The sequence below is a fragment of the Bos javanicus genome, chromosome 2 (genome assembly GCF_032452875.1).
Source record: "Bos javanicus breed banteng chromosome 2, ARS-OSU_banteng_1.0, whole genome shotgun sequence".
In the NCBI taxonomy this organism is placed as follows: domain Eukaryota; kingdom Metazoa; phylum Chordata; class Mammalia; order Artiodactyla; family Bovidae; genus Bos; species Bos javanicus.
Genome location: NC_083869.1, coordinates 98,724,041 through 98,729,976, shown reverse-complemented (window position 1 = coordinate 98,729,976; position 5,936 = coordinate 98,724,041). Strand labels below are relative to the sequence as shown.

Sequence of the window (5,936 nt, the reverse complement as noted above, 5' to 3'; positions counted from 1 at the left end):
ATAACTGCACCTAGGCAACATCTGTGTCATCAACCTTGCTGTCACCTTGACAGCAACTTTCTCAGTTTATACTTTTGAGTTTTTTCATTTATTCTCATCTTCCACCGTTGAGCAATAGGTACCATGAGATAAAGAAACCACACCATGTCAATTTTATTTGATTGGTAAATCATAAGTACTGTGGAAGAGAAAGATTCCTAGTCATATTGGAGAAATCCAAAAATCATATGTACTTTCAGTGGTGTAATAAGTCACTGATTTTTTTTTTTTCCCAATAGGGCAGTGTTTCCTAAGATTCTGATTCAGTAAGTCTAAAGTGGATCTGAGACTCTGCATTTTTAACAAGCTTCCAGGTGAACCCCAGACACCACATTTTTTGGTAGCAGGAAAGCCATCAAGCTGATAAATTAGATTTACATGGATGTTTTCCAAGGCTTACACCTTTTAGCTTCTCTGCATTCTGAGCTGGAAAGTAGAAAGAAACTACAAAATCAATAAAATGCGATGTTCAATTAGTGGTAATCAGTCTCTTGGCTACATTTTGTTCATCTGAAATTATGTCTCAACCTCTATTTACTTTACAATAGCATTTCCTAACAGATTTTGTACTTCAAATTTTCATCACTAAAGCATGAACTAATGCATATTTGAAAACTAAAAATTAATGTACAAATCGATAATGGTAACCTTCATTTGTATAGTGCTTTCTAGCTTATACAGAAATTCTAGGCACATTATTGTGTTTAATCCTCACAGCAATTCAAAATGTAGCCAAAGCAAGAATCATTAACCTTATTCTATAGAAATCTGATGGAAATACAATAACTGTGGTAATAATTAGTAGTATCTTCATAACTTTGTTTGTGTGAGTGTGTTAAGTCGCTCAAAAATGTCTGACCCTTTGCAACCACATGGACTGTATCCCTCCAGGCTTGTCCGTCCATAGGGGTTCTCCAGGCAAGAATACTGGAGAAGGTCGCTATACCCTTTGGGAAGATCCCCTGGAGAAGGGGGATCTTCCCAAACCAGGGATCAAACACAATCTCCCATATTGCAGGTGGATTCTTTACTGTCTGAGTCACCAGAGAAGCAATATTTTCATAACTTCATTTGTAAAAGACCTTAATATAAAACATTAGCTAATTTATTTTTTTATTTGCATAATAATCCTTAAAATCAGATAAATATCTGTTCTTGGCTATCGGTCATATGTAGTTTTCTTGTTGTTGTTCTTGTTTAGTCGCTAATGTGTCCCAAAACAATTTTTACATCAGTTGTTTATTGTATCTGTCTCCTTGGCTACTTTAAAGAATATAAACTATGTGTATCTGAAAATCTGGATTTGAGTCCTTACTCTATTAGTCCCTGTGAGACCTGGTGCAAGTGACTTTATTGCTTTAAGGTCCCTGACCTTATCTGTAAACTAGAAGGAATAATAACTTCTGTTACGGGGAACCACATTCTTTTTGGGCTTCCCTGATGGCTCAGTGGTGACGAATCTGCCTGCCAGTATAGGAGATGCAGGTTCAATCCCTGGGTAGGGATGACCCCCTGGAGGAGTAAATGGCCACCAACTCCCATATTCTTTCCTGGGAAATCCCATGGTCAAAGGAGCCTAGAGGGCTAGAGTCCATGGGGTTGCAAAAGAATCTAACATGATTTAGCTACTACACAGCAACACATTCCTCTCTCCACAGGTTTCCAAAAAGGTGATATCCACTGGACATGGAATAACAGAATGGTTCCAAACAGGAAAAGGAGTACATCAAGGCTGTATATTGTCACCCTGCTTATTTAACTTATATGCAGAGTACATCATGAGAAATACTTGGCTGGATGAAGCATGAGCTGGAATCAAGATTGCTGGGAGAAATATCAATAATCTCAGATATGCAGATGACAGCACCCTTATGTTAGAAAGTGAAGAACTAAAGAGCTTCTTGATGAAAGTGAAAGAGGAGAGTGAAAAAGTTGGCTTAAAGCTCAACATTCAGAAAACGAAGATCATGGCACCTGATCCCATCACTTCATGGTAAATAGATGGGGAAACAATGGAAACAGTGTCAAACTTTATTTTGGGGGGCTCCAAAATCACTGCAGATGGTGACTGCAGCCATGAAATTAAGATACACTTACTCCTTGGAAGAAAAGTTATGACCAACCTAGATAGCATATTGAAAAGCAGATACATTACTTTGTCAACAAAGATCTGTTTAGTCAAGGCTATGGTTTTGCCAGTAGTCATGTATGGATGAGAGAGTTGGACTGTGAAGAAGGCTGAGTGCTGAAGAACTGATGCTTTTGACCTGTGGTGTTGGAGAAGACTCTTGAGAGTCCCTTGGACTGCAAGGAGATCCAACCAGTCCATTCTGAAGGAGATCGGTCCTGGGTATTCTTTGGAAGGAATGATGCTAAAGCTGAAACTCCAGTACTTTGGCCACCTAATGCGAAGAGTTGACTCATTGGAAAAGACTCTGATGCTTGGAGGGATTGAGGGCAGGAGGAGAAGGGGACAACAGAGGATGAGATAGCTGGATGGCATCACCAACTTGATGGACTTGAGTTTGAGTGAACTCTGGGAGATGGTGATGGACAGGGAGGCCTGATGTGCTGGGATTCATAGGGTCCCAAAGAGTTGGACACAACTGAGCGACTGAACTGAACTGAACTGAGACAGCATATTAAAAAGCAGAGATATTACTTTGTCAACAAAGGTCCATCTAGTCAAGTCTATGGTTTTTCCAGTAGTCATGTATGGATGTGAGAGTTGGACTGTAAAGAAAGCTGAGCACCAGAGAATTGATGCTTTTGAACTGTGCTGTTGGAGAAGACTCTTGAGAGTCCCTTGGACTGCAAGGAGATCCAACCAGTCCATCCTGTAGGAGATCAGTCCTGAGTGTTCATTGGAAGGACTGACGTTGAAGCTGAAACTCCAATACTTTGGCCACCTGATGCAAAGAACGGACTCATTTGAAAAGACTCTGATGCTGGTAAAGATTGAGGGCAGGAGGAGAAGGGGACGACAAAGGATGAGATGGTTGGATGGCATCACCGACTCAATGGAGATGAGTTTGAGTAAACTCCAAGAGCTGGTGATGGACAGGGAGGCCTGGCGTTCTGCAGTCCATGGGGTTGCGAAGATTTGGTCACGATGACCAACTGAACTGAACTGAACTGACATCCATTTTACTCCCTAGAAAGGAACAGTTTTGAAGAAACACCTTGGAAATATCTGTTTCTATGTCCCTTGTGTTATATACATCTCCCTGATAGATATAGAAATTTATTAATCTGACTGGAGAGATACAAAGAATTTGACACCATTGATCACATCCATCTACTGGGAAGTGTTAAGTTATTCAAGTGACTATTCCCGTCTGTTGTTTATTATATCTTGTTTGCATAACTAAAGCATTCTCTTCTTGTATTCATACATTAATGCTGTTAATCAGCTCAGAAGATTTTCTTCTAAAAGCGAGTTTGGAAGCCCAAATCAGTCAACATTTAGAATTCAAATGTTCTCCGAGTTAAAAGTTATGGGAGATTATTTCATGGACCTGGCAAGGTATCTTTTCTGAGAATTTACTTGCATGTGGGGAATCCGGTCTAAATTCAGGGGGAAATGTATGCCTGGAGGCCAATTGCATTGTTGCATTATCCAATCCTGCATTCCAGCTGAAAGATATTTTAATCCCCCTCTGATACCTATGTCTGGGCTTCCAGGTGGCTCAGCATTAAAGAATCCACCTGTAGTGCAGGAGACATGGGTTTGATTCCTGGGTGGGGAAGATCCCCTGGAGGAGGGCATAGCAACCCACTTTAGTATTTTTGCTGGCAAAATCCCATGGACAGTGGAGCCTGGCAGGCTATGGCATTGCAGGCAGACGCTTTAACCTCTGAGCCACCAGGGAAGCTTATGGTCCAAATGGGGTTGCAAAAGATTAGACATGACTGAAGCACCTGAGCATGCATGCACATACACAGATGCCTATGTTTACTCCACAATTGGTTTTGGGCTTAGAAAGGAGGTAGGGTGGGTTCTTGTACCAAGAACCTGCCAATATGGGTCACATTCACACCAAAACCAAGAAGAAGACAGCCTGGGTCATCACTGAGAAGTACTGTACAAGCTTGGGCAATGAATTCCACACCAGTAAGCATGTGTGTGAGGAGACTGCCATTATTCCCAGCAAGAAGCTCTGCAATAAGATCACAGGCTCTGTCAAACATCTGATGAAGTGGATTCAGAGGGACCCAGTAAGAGGTATCTCCATCAAGCTGCAGGAGGAAGAGAAAAAGAGGAGGGATAATTATGTGCCTGAGATCTCAGTCTGGATCAGGAGATCACTGAAGTATTAATAGATCCTGACACTAAGGAAACACTGAAGCTCTTGGACTTTGGCAGTCTGTCCAATCTGCAGGTCACTCAGCCTATCTTTGGGATGAATTTCAAAACACCAAGTGGAGCTGTTTGAAACGTTCTATAGTGCTGCAATATTTTCAATAAACTTTAGACAACAAAAACAACAAAAAGGAGATCATTTTTTTTTTCAGAGAAAAGCCAACTACTACTTTGAGGAGCTGTTTAAAGAGCAAAATATATATTGTATTGCATTATACATAACACACAATTAATGGAGCTACTAGTGTTAGTGTGTATATGTGTTAAATGGCTTTAGTCATGTCCAGCTCTTTGCAACCCTATGGCTGTCACCTACCAGGCTCCTGTGTCTATGAGATTCTCCAGGCAAGATTACTGGAGTGGAATGCCATGTCCTCCTTCATGAGATCTTCCCAATTCAGGGATTAAACTCATGTCTCTTATGTCTCCTGCATTGGCTGACTGGTTCTTGCCACTAGCACCGCCTGGGAATTACTACTGTTAACATTTCCATCTTAATTGGTTCATGTTAATGGGAATGATAAATTTGCAGGCCAATACAAACAAATGAGAAGGGACAAAATAAAGGGAAGTGGACAATATCAAAGGTATCAAACATTTATGAAGATGAGAGTACTGATCCAAATTTAATGAATCAACAGAACAAATTCTTGAAGATAATCTTTAACTCTGTTGAAAAATTTAGTACTGAGAAGCTCAACAGGTGATTTTCCCAAGGCCATATACTTGATAAGCATCAGTTCAGTTACTCAGTTGTGTCCAACTCTTTGTGACCCCATGGACTGCAGCACGCCAGGCCTCCCTGCCCATCACCCACACCTAGAGTTTACTCAAACTCATGTCGCTGTCTCTCCTTGCTATTCTTTGGAACTCTGCATTCAAATGGGTATATCTTTCCTTTTCTCATTCGCTTTTCACTTCTCTTCTTTTCACAGCTATTTGTAAGGTCTCCTCAGACAGCCATTTTGCTTTTTTTGCATTTCTTTTTCTTGGCAATGGTCTTGATCCCTGTCTCCTGTACAAAGTCACAAACCTCCCTCATAGATGATAAGGCACTCTGTCTTTCAGATCTAGTCCCTTAAATCTGTTTCTCATTTCCACTGTATAATCATAAGGGATTTGATTTAGGTCATACCTCAATGATCTAGTGGTTTCCCCACTTTCTTCAATTTAAGTCTGGATTTGGCACTAAGGAGTTCATGATCTGAGCCACTGTCAGCTCCCAGTCTTGTTTTTGCTGACTGTCTAGAGCTTCTCCATCTTTGGCTGCAAAGAATATAATCAGTCTGATTTCGGTGTTGATCATCTGGTAATGTCCATGTGTAGAGTCTTCTCTTGTGTTGTTGGAAGAGGGTGTTTGCTGTGACCAGTGTGTTCTCTTGCAGAACTCTATTAGCCTTTGCCCCACTTCATGCTATACTCCAAGGCCAAATTTGCCTATTACTCCAGGTGTTTCTTGACTTCCTACTTTTGCATTCCAGTCTCCTATAATGAAAAGGACATCTTTTTGGGGGTGTTAGTTCGGGAAGATCTT

The 5,936-nt window shown here is 40.9% G+C and overlaps 1 pseudogene; it reads left to right on the top strand.

Moving 5' to 3' along the window:
* Positions 1-4,062: 4,062 nt before the first annotated feature.
* LOC133235741 (small ribosomal subunit protein eS17-like) lies at positions 4,063-4,475 on the top strand (annotated as a pseudogene).
* Positions 4,476-5,936: the final 1,461 nt, after the last annotated feature.